At 40.9% G+C, this 9516-nt stretch overlaps 1 long non-coding RNA gene across 1 annotated transcript in view; it reads left to right on the top strand.

The window, feature by feature from the left end:
- Window positions 1-8151: 8151 nt before the first annotated feature.
- The window catches only part of LOC122464108, a 50231-nt gene continuing 48866 nt past the window's right edge, over window positions 8152-9516 (top strand). Inside the window, exons 1-3 of the long non-coding RNA XR_006287992.1 lie at window positions 8152-8198; window positions 8670-8910; window positions 9123-9227. This is a non-coding gene — a long non-coding RNA (uncharacterized LOC122464108). The remainder of the gene's footprint in view (window positions 8199-8669; window positions 8911-9122; window positions 9228-9516) is intronic.

Below are 9516 nucleotides of genomic sequence, written 5' to 3'. Positions count from 1 at the left end.
GTGGCAGCCAGTACAGGCCACTTCTGAGTGGAATGTTTCAAAAGGAGCTACTCGGCTCAGGGAGGGAGTAGAACGTTTATGCGGGTTCAGGAAGGTTTGCATCAGGCAAAAGTGAATCTGTATGGGAGAATTTAAAGGAGGTTGGAGGCTGGCTATTAATTAAAAACAGTACTTGCCTGTTTTCCTCTCCTGAAAAGATCCCCATTGTTGAGAGGGCTAACAGTATACAGAAGGCCTTGTTTCAGTCAGAGGTGCACTATGTTTCCAGGAACATGCACACCAACTTTTACTGTTAGAAAGTTAAGGATAACATTTTGTCCTCAAATACTCATTCACAACTGAAATTCAGGGGTGTGTGTGTGTGTGTGTGTGTGTGTCTGAGGGGAAAATTTTACCTTATTTTATTGCTACTGTAATACTACATTATGGAGAGTCTAATAGATGTCTGAGTCTATAAAACTGGACCAAAAGTCAATTAAGCTTTTTAGTAATGTAACAAAATAAGTAACAAAGTTGGATGACTTATGAATATCAACAGAACTCAGTGATGGAACTCTCTAGTTGTCTATGTACAGTTCAAGATTGTTGCGAATACAACCAAAATTATTTATAGATCTTTTTGGCTTAAGTACTTTATGTGGCCCATACTTGCTTTCATTAGTACAGTAGACTAATGCAGACAGAAGATAGGCCCAAGCTACAAAGCTGAGCAATGCATAGGTCGGTCTTGGTCACTAGAGGGTATGCACTGATCCTGATTTAGACAACACTCTCCCAGACTTCTGGGTGCTTGGAACAAGAATTCTTGGTTGGGTCCCATTTTTTTTCTTTTCCATTTGCCAATAACAAAAGGTAAAACAGAAGTTTAAACTGTTTCACTAATTTTTTTTTTCAATCTAGAGTAAATAAACCATTTAAAAACAAAGGCCTAGATCTTGCTCTATTGAAGTCAATTAGAGTTTTGCACTCAGATACTATTGTGAAGGCTGCCAATATAATGGCATAGATAGAACATAATCTGGCTGTAAATCTGATGTAGCCAGGGGCAATAGTTACTTAAAACCCAGAGTCAGTTGTCAGTTTCAGCTTTTTAAAAACTCATGTAAACTGCGAAGAAAGATGTCACAAACATGACATTTCATTTTATTATTTACAGTTCATGACAAATTCTTATTGTCCATTTGGTGGTGAGTCTACTAATTGATACTAAGATTTCTTTGTTATGGAGTTAACCTTATACTATCGCTATCATTAAGTAATTAATTTGGGCCTCAATTTTCTAGAGAGGGTAATCAGTTTGTCTCAGAACAACCAAAGAGTAACTGTCATTTAAATGGCTTCCAGTTTCTTCCTAGTGTGTGGCAATATGTTCTGAGGAATAGATGTTACTTACCATAGAACTTAAATGTCTTTTATTGACAAATTGCAGGAGACAGACCCTTAGGAAATGTGGCCTTCATTAGCATGTAGCTTATATTATTTTATCAGAATGTTTGATTCTTTACAGTTTTGGGGTGGGGTAGTAAAGGACAGAGAAATAAATCATTCGGCAGAATAAAAGCAATGGTTTAAAAAGTTTAAATCTGTTTTCACCACGTGTGACACAGTCCTAGCAGCTCTACATTTTAAAGGATGGATGCAGTGATTGTAGAAATGATTTTATCTCTTCAGTTGCCAAGGAAGGGCAGAGAATTTAATTTTACACAGCACATTTTATAATCAAGGCATCACAAAGTGCTCTTCCCAAGTAATGATACTGGTGGTAGGCAGTGACTGCATGAATAAAATGCTAATTCTGTGTCTATAATGTACTCATCTTCAGGTGCATTGTAGGGTCAGATTGTGCTTTGCTCTTCTGCGGTTGCCATGTGATGTGGTGGCATGGTGGGCACAAGGAGTTATCCTCCTACCTTGCTAGGCCTGTAATAAGGATCAGGCCCTGTCAAGGTTCCTCCCCCACTCTGAACTCTAGGGTACAGATGTGGGGACCTGCATGAAAAAAACCTCCTAAGCTTATCTTTACCAGCTTAGGTCAAAACTTCCCCAAGGTACAAAATATTCCACCCTTTGTCCTTGGATTGGCCGCTACCACCACCAAACAAATACTGGTTACTGGGGAAGAGCTGTTTGGACACGTCTTTCCCCCCAAAATACTTCCCAAAACCTTGCACCCCACTTCCTGGACAAGGTTTGGTAAAAAGCCTCACCAATTTGCCTAGGTGACTACAGACCCAGACCCTTGGATCTTAAGAACAATGAACAATCCTCCCAACACTTGCACCCCCCCTTTCCAGGGAAATGTTGGATAAAAAGCCTCACCAATTTGCATAGGTGACCACAGACCCAAACCCTTGGATCTGAGAACAATGAAAAAGCATTCAGTTTTCTTACCAGAAGACTTTTAAATGAAATAGAAGTAAATAGAAATAAAAAAAAATCCCCCCTGTAAAATCAGGATGGTAAATACTTTACAGGGTAATTAGATTCAAAACATAGAGAACCCCTCTAGGCAAAACCTTAAGTTACAAAAAAGATACACAGACAGAAATAGTTATTCTATTCAGCACAATTCTTTTCTCAGCCATTTAAAGAAATCATAATCTAACACGTACCTAGCTAGATTACTTACTAAAAGTTCTAAGGCTTCATTCCTGGTCTATCCCCGGCAAAGACAAAATATAGACAGACCCACATACCCTTTGTTTCTCTCCCTCCTCCCAGCTTTTGAAATTATCTTGTCTCCTCATTGGTCATTTTGGTCAGGTGCCAGCGAGGTTACCTTTAGCTTCTTAACCCTTTACAGGTGAGAGGAGATTTCCTCTGGCCAGGAGGGATTTTACAGGGGTTTACCCTTCCCTTTATTTTTATGACAGGCCCAATTTCAGTACCTGTGCTCAAGGTAGTGCAGGAACTGCCTCCTTCCTACTTCCCCAGTGTACACAGTGCCATAGCCCATCCTTCCTTTTGCAATAGTTGCACCTGAAGGGATAGATCAGTGGGCACAGGCCACCTGCATGGCAAGGAGGTCAAAGGTAAATTCTGCCTCCTTGAGGCAGAATTCACCCAGGCGCTCTCCCAGGGACAGTGCATCTTAACACTGCCCCTAATGGTATGCTGTTTCTAGAAACACTCAGGCTGGAGGCCAGGTTCTGGGACCCTCCCCCCTTGCAATGTCCCAGAGCCCAGCCTCCAGCCTGACTGCAACCGTCTACACTGCAGTTGTATAGCCCTGCAGTACAAGCCCAGTGGGCCTGAGTCAGCTGACCTGGGCCAGCTGTGGGTGTTCTGCTGTGGTGTAGACATACCCTGAGGGAGAATCAGGAGGATGTAGTTCATTAAGAGCTTGTCTATGTGGGGACCCTCAAGAAAATTAATCCAAAATAACTAAAGGTGTAAATCTTAAGTGAATTAGTTAAAATTCATTAAACTTGCATGTGGGTACTCTCATTCACAGTTAAAGTGGCCTTAATTTGGTTTAGTTTAATTCACATTAAGATAAACAAATTAAGGCCACTTTCATTCTGAATGAATGTCTCCACACAGGGTTTAATGCAGTTTAATTCATGCCTTTTAGTTAATTTGGATTAACTTTCCTGAACGTGTCTGGGTAGACAAGTGCTTAGTGTCTCGTCCCCCGTAAATCCCCAAAGTGTGAATGGCAGTGGCCGTTTATGTCAGCACTTGCACCTACCCTGGATATAAACACAAGGTCATAAGCAACACACAATAATCAGAAAGAGACAGAATGGATGTCACTTTTTTCAAAACTATAAGTGTTAACAAAGAAGATATGAGAGGTACTGTGTGTCTTTCACTGCAGAACACAGCAGAAAAAGAGACATGTTAATGTCTTTGTCACAGACTTTTGGCTCAAAGCATGGTCATGTAACTTTGAAGTACACATAGCATCACTGATTCAGAATCAAATAGCATTTGGAGCTAAAGTGGGTTTTGTTTTGTTTTTTTAAGAAAAATTAGAGGAAGGTGTTTAAGAGATTCAGAGGTCATGCTGGATGGTGCAATAAAAATTTGTCAAGCCAGTGAAGATGGTACAGTTGCTTTAGAGAAAAATCTTTGCTACTAAGTTCTCCTATTTTCTGATCAATTTGATCAAATAATAGTGAGAGTGGACAATTTTGAGGGAAGAATTGTGTGCTTTCAGGGGCAATTTGTTCACACTGAGGAAAATTGGACCAGCAAACTGAGGAGACCGGGATTGTCATTTCAGTTTCCAATAGGTTATTTAAACTAGTGAGTAGCCACACTGAGCAGTTGGAAAGGAGTACTTGTGGCACCTTAGTGCAGCTGGAAAACTAGATAAAAGCCACAGTTTGTAGCTCCTTGGAAAGTGCAAGTGAGAAGCGTTGCTCACTTTTTTCGATAATAATGCATTGCTGGACAGCCTTATATCTGAGTTTCTCAAAGCTGTGTACAAGCACTAATGAGTTAAGCCTCACTACTCCTCTGTGAAGTAAGCACTATCACCCTCATTTTACGGATGAGGAGTCCACAGTGCAGGATTTAACCTGGGTTACATAAAATAAGTGAATTTACATTTTGGGGGATGGCCACACACAAAATAAGAGCTTTGGTATCAATTAGGGTAGAAAAAAAATATACTGTGAACTCAGTTTCCTGCTTAAAAAGGTGTAGGATGCAAGAAGAAAGATTATATTGTCTGACATATGAAAAGGATTCACAAAAGAATTTAGGCATCTAGGTCTCAGAATCAAGCCCCATTGACATTCACAAACCCCTGCTTGGCTGCCTCTGAGCCCTGGTCTACACTAGGACTTTATATCGAATTTAGCAGCGTTAAATCGATGTAAACCTGCACCTGTCCACACGATGAAGCCCTTTATTTCGACTTAAAGGGCTCTTAAAATCGATTTCCTTACTCCACTCCGACAAGTGGATTAGCGCTTAAATCGGCCTTGCCGGGTCGAATTTGGGGTACTGTGGACACAATTCGACAGTATTGGCCTCCGGGAGCTATCCCAGAGTGCTCCATTGTGACTGCTCTGGACAGCACTCTCAACTCAGATGCACGATTGTTTGCCATTGCTCTGACGCAGGAGGGGCGACTGACGACACGGCTTACAGGGTTGGCTTACAGGGAGCTAAAATCAACAAAGGGGGTGGCTTTACATCAAGAAGTATTTCAGGCAGGACTTCACGGAGGGTTCCAATAAGAAATGGTGCACTTAAGTTATTGTTCTTATTGGAACAAGGAGGTTAGTCTGGCCTCTGATTGATACATGGCTAGATTTACCTCGCTGCACCTTCTCTGTGAGTGACTGCAGTGTGACCTAGAGGAATGAATCCCCTAGACGGGGGGCGGGGGTGGGGGTTGCAAATGAGTACAAAACAAATCTGGTATATTTCTTGTTTTGATCCACTCCATCTATCTTTTACATCTTTGGCTGGCAGCAGACGGTGCAGAAGGACTGCATGCCATCCACATCTCATGGCTGCCCGGCAGAAGATGATGCAATAGGACTGCTAGCAATCCGTATCACCTGCCTGCTCACCATAAGATGGTTCAATAGGACTGACTGCAGGACTAAAGAGAATGACTTGATCAAGTCACTCCAAATTTAGTCCCTGCGCCCATGTCTGCCCAGGCGCTCCTGATCGACCTCACACAGGCGACCAGGAGCACCTTGGACATGATGATGACGGCTACCAGTCCTATTGCACCATCTGCTGCCACAAGGCAATGGGTTGCTGCTGCTGTGTAGCAATGCAGTACCGCGTCTGCCAGCACCCAGGAGACAGACGGTGACAGTGAGCTGAGCGGGCTCCATGCTTGCCGTGGTATGGCGTCTGCACAGGTAACTCAGGAAAAAAGGCGCAAAACGATTGTCTGCCCTTGCTTTCACGGAGGGAGGGAGGGAAGGGGGGCCTGACGATATGTACCCAGAACCACCCGCAACAATATTTTAGCCCCATCAGGCATTGGGATCTCAACCCAGAATTCCAATGGGCAGAGGAGACTGCGGGAACTGTGGGATAGCTACCCACAGTGCAACGCTCCGGAAGTCGACTCTAGCCTCGGTACTGTGGAAGCACTCCGCCGAGTTAATGCACTTAATGCACTTAGAGCATTTTCTGTGGGGACACACACACTCAAATATATAAAACCAATTTCTAAAAAACCGACTTCTATAAATTCGACCTAATTTCATAGTGTAGACATACAGTCCTGTAGGTGCCTAATCTCCCCAGCACCTAAAGTTTTGTAGTAAAAATTCTCTAGATGCCTATATTTCTGCCTCTGAGAATGTGCACTGCAGCCTTGTTCTAGGCATGTGGACACCTAAGCCATAGAGCAAATGATGCATAAACTGGGGGAAGAGAGATGTTCCTCTGCTGAACTTGCCTACAGGGTTTGATCTGGTAAGTGTTCTTAGAGCTTGCCTACAGGATCAGCCCCCCATAGGCAAGCAAATGGCCCAGGAGGAGAACAGTGATTGCTCCACTTTGTAACTTTTAGCCCCGTGGTTAGGGTACTCACCTGGGGTGACAGAGACCCCTGGTTCAAGTCCCCACTTCCACCTGAGGGGGAAGAAGGGATCTGCCATTTTGTAGGTGAGTGCCCTAACCACTGAGCGATGGGATATTTTGATGTGGGGCTCCCTCAGTCTATTCTGTTGAAGCTGTTCTAATATTGATAAATAATGACTCATTGGGCCCCAGAGAGAGCCTCTGTATCCCGGTTATAGCATTCACTTGGGAGGTGGGAGAGTCAGGATCCAGTTGCCTTTCTCCAATGACATTTTTCATTATGTAGCCATACTGGTACAGCTTTAACAGGACAAACTGAGGGAGATCTACATCAGAATATTACATAGCCCAGTGCTTAGGGTACTCACCTAAGAGGTAGCTGACTCCAGGCGGAGAGGGGACTTGAACCTGGGGTTCCCCACATCCCAAGTGAGTGCACTAACCACTCGTTTAAAAGTTATGAGAGGGAAGGGTCACCCGCCTTTTTCTCCACCCCTTGCAGAAACCATGTAGGTGCATAATACCCACAGAGGATTTGCAGCTGAGAATGCCAAGCAGAGAGAAGCACCTCCCTTCAGCCTACACTTAGGTGTCAAACTCCCTGACAGTGGTGGGGCTAAGGGCACACCTCTCACCTTGGCAGCTCCTATTGGCTAGTTTAGGTGGGGAGCCGCTCTCATATTCTGTCTTTTGTGAATCCCATTCTGAGGCGCTTATCACTCCCCATTCATTGTACAGGAAGAACTATGTGCCCAAATCTGTGAATCCCAGTGATTTTCTAGGTCCCTAAATGTTAGGTGTGGTGATGCTCAGTGTCTCTATGCCTAATTTCCTTTGTGAATCTAGCCCTATGTGTCTGATCCACAGTTACAGCTGGAATAACTTTTTTTGGCCAAAAAAAATAAATGCAAATTTGTTGACACTGAAATGTTTTGTGACTCTCATTTTTGCCAAATTGTTCATGTTGAAATCTCCTTTCCCTCCACCCCCAAAATCCAAAAAAGTTGAAATGTGTTATTTTAAAAATGTTGAAATTAAACATTTCAGTGTCTTCTTTTAAAATGACTTTTTCTTTCAAAATTTCTTTCAAATGTATTTTAAAAATAAAATAAAAACATTAAATGCCTGAAGTCTAAATGAAACATTTTGGGTTGAATGAAATAGTTTGGATAAAATGAAATGTTTTCTTCAGCCTAAAACAATTTTTTTTTATTTTTCAAGTCACTGAAAACTTTAAAAAAAAAATAATTTTTGGTTTGATGTGAAACCATTTTTTTTCTGATCTCTTTTTTCAGAATTGCCAGTAAAACAAACAATTCTTGTTCCCACAGCTCTTTCGGTAGTCCTGTTGGCTTTGTAACAGACCCCAGATTGACAGAGAAGCTAGTCAAGAAAGTTTAAAAGTAATCTGTACTTCCTCTTAAGAAACAATCTTGCTATCTTAGTATTGTAGGTAGAAATGTCAGTTGATTATGTGATAACGCTTGTGTAAGTATATGGGGGTCAAGTAAAGCGGGGTGAATGGCTTGCTTCTTACCTTTGGTATTATTATTATTATTATTATTATTTATTATTATTTATTATTTATTATCATCTGTACCATTGGTTTAATTTATATTTCTTTCCTTCATATATTAGCTCAATTCTGCAAGAAGATAATGGTAGTTGAGGGCTCTTCAACTCAAAAGCAGGTATCAAATGACTAGTATGAGCATGGTTAAGCAAATGAAATTGTCAGTATGAGAGTGACTGTGCTAGTCAGAACTGTCCATGGATTGACAGTTCTGTTTCATGACAACTTTTGAAGTTTCATATTTAGTTTTTATTCTGCTTTGAACAAAAACAAAACATTGAAAAAGTTTTTGTAACAACAGAAGTTTGCCAAAAACATCTGTTTTCAGATCAAAACCTGAGCTTTTTGATTTGGGAAGGTTTTTTGGACCAAATCTTTCTTTCTTTCTTGGATGCTATGCTAATAGTCTAAGTCCTTGTTCAGCCTGAGTCAGAATTTTCCATCCCAGAATTCTCTGAATCAGGGAAAGCAAGGATTTCAACCTCTGTCTCCCGTGTCCCAGGCAGATAGAAAACAAAAACCTTAACAAGAAAAAAGATAATGTCTCCAAGAAACATTTCAGCTTTGACAAAATTCTATTTTATTGCAGATGTTCCAAGAAGCACTAATGCTTGTGTTAAATCTCTGAATATACCCAGAACGTATTGATGTTTCCTGAAACTTAAAGAAATTCAGAATGAGTTGGACGCTCATGAAGAGAAATGTTGTGTCTTCTCTCCTGAAAAACCTGACTGCTTACAAAATATTATATTCAGAACTAGGTCCCATGTATGTGATTTAATTGAAACATTTGTAAAAAGATGTAGGAAGTGTTTCTAAGCCAGACTAAGGTGAGTTTTTAAATTATAAAGTATTTTGCTGAGAAATAGATAAAAGTAAACTGCAAATATATTTGAAATGAAAAAGAAAATAAAACAGAAAAATATATTTGAAAACAAAATATAAAAAATAATTAATTTCTTACTTTCGTGAAATGAGTGGGAGATGTCCGCACACATTTGAGGATAGATTTAGATTGTTGCAATGTCGTCTTGTTTTATAGATTCCCAAAGGCACAGTAAGTGTACATGCTCTCTGTTTTGTTTTCATTGTTTGATACCATTGACTCTCACACAAGGGAAACACAGATGAAGATCTTGGCAGGTAAGTAAAGAGAAACCAATTTTTCAGATGTTTTTTGCATGATAAGCAATGTTTTTTAAAAAATAAAAACTTTAATTTTTATAGATGCACAATTAATTGTGAGCACAAATATTACTACTAAGGGATCTGGCAACCTAACTGTGCTCACAAGCCAGGTAGTCAGATGACTAACTGGTAACATTTTTGCCGAAACAGAGAGGCCAAGCTCATAATGGGATCTGAGTTACCCAGGAAAGAATTTTCTGTAGTATCTGGCTGGTGAATCTTGCCCATATGCTCAGGGTTTAGCTGAT

The sequence above is a fragment of the Chelonia mydas genome, chromosome 1 (genome assembly GCF_015237465.2).
Source record: "Chelonia mydas isolate rCheMyd1 chromosome 1, rCheMyd1.pri.v2, whole genome shotgun sequence".
Classification (NCBI taxonomy): Eukaryota; Metazoa; Chordata; order Testudines; family Cheloniidae; genus Chelonia; species Chelonia mydas.
Note: the sequence above shows the minus strand (reverse complement) of the source record. Positions and strands in the feature narration are given on the sequence as shown.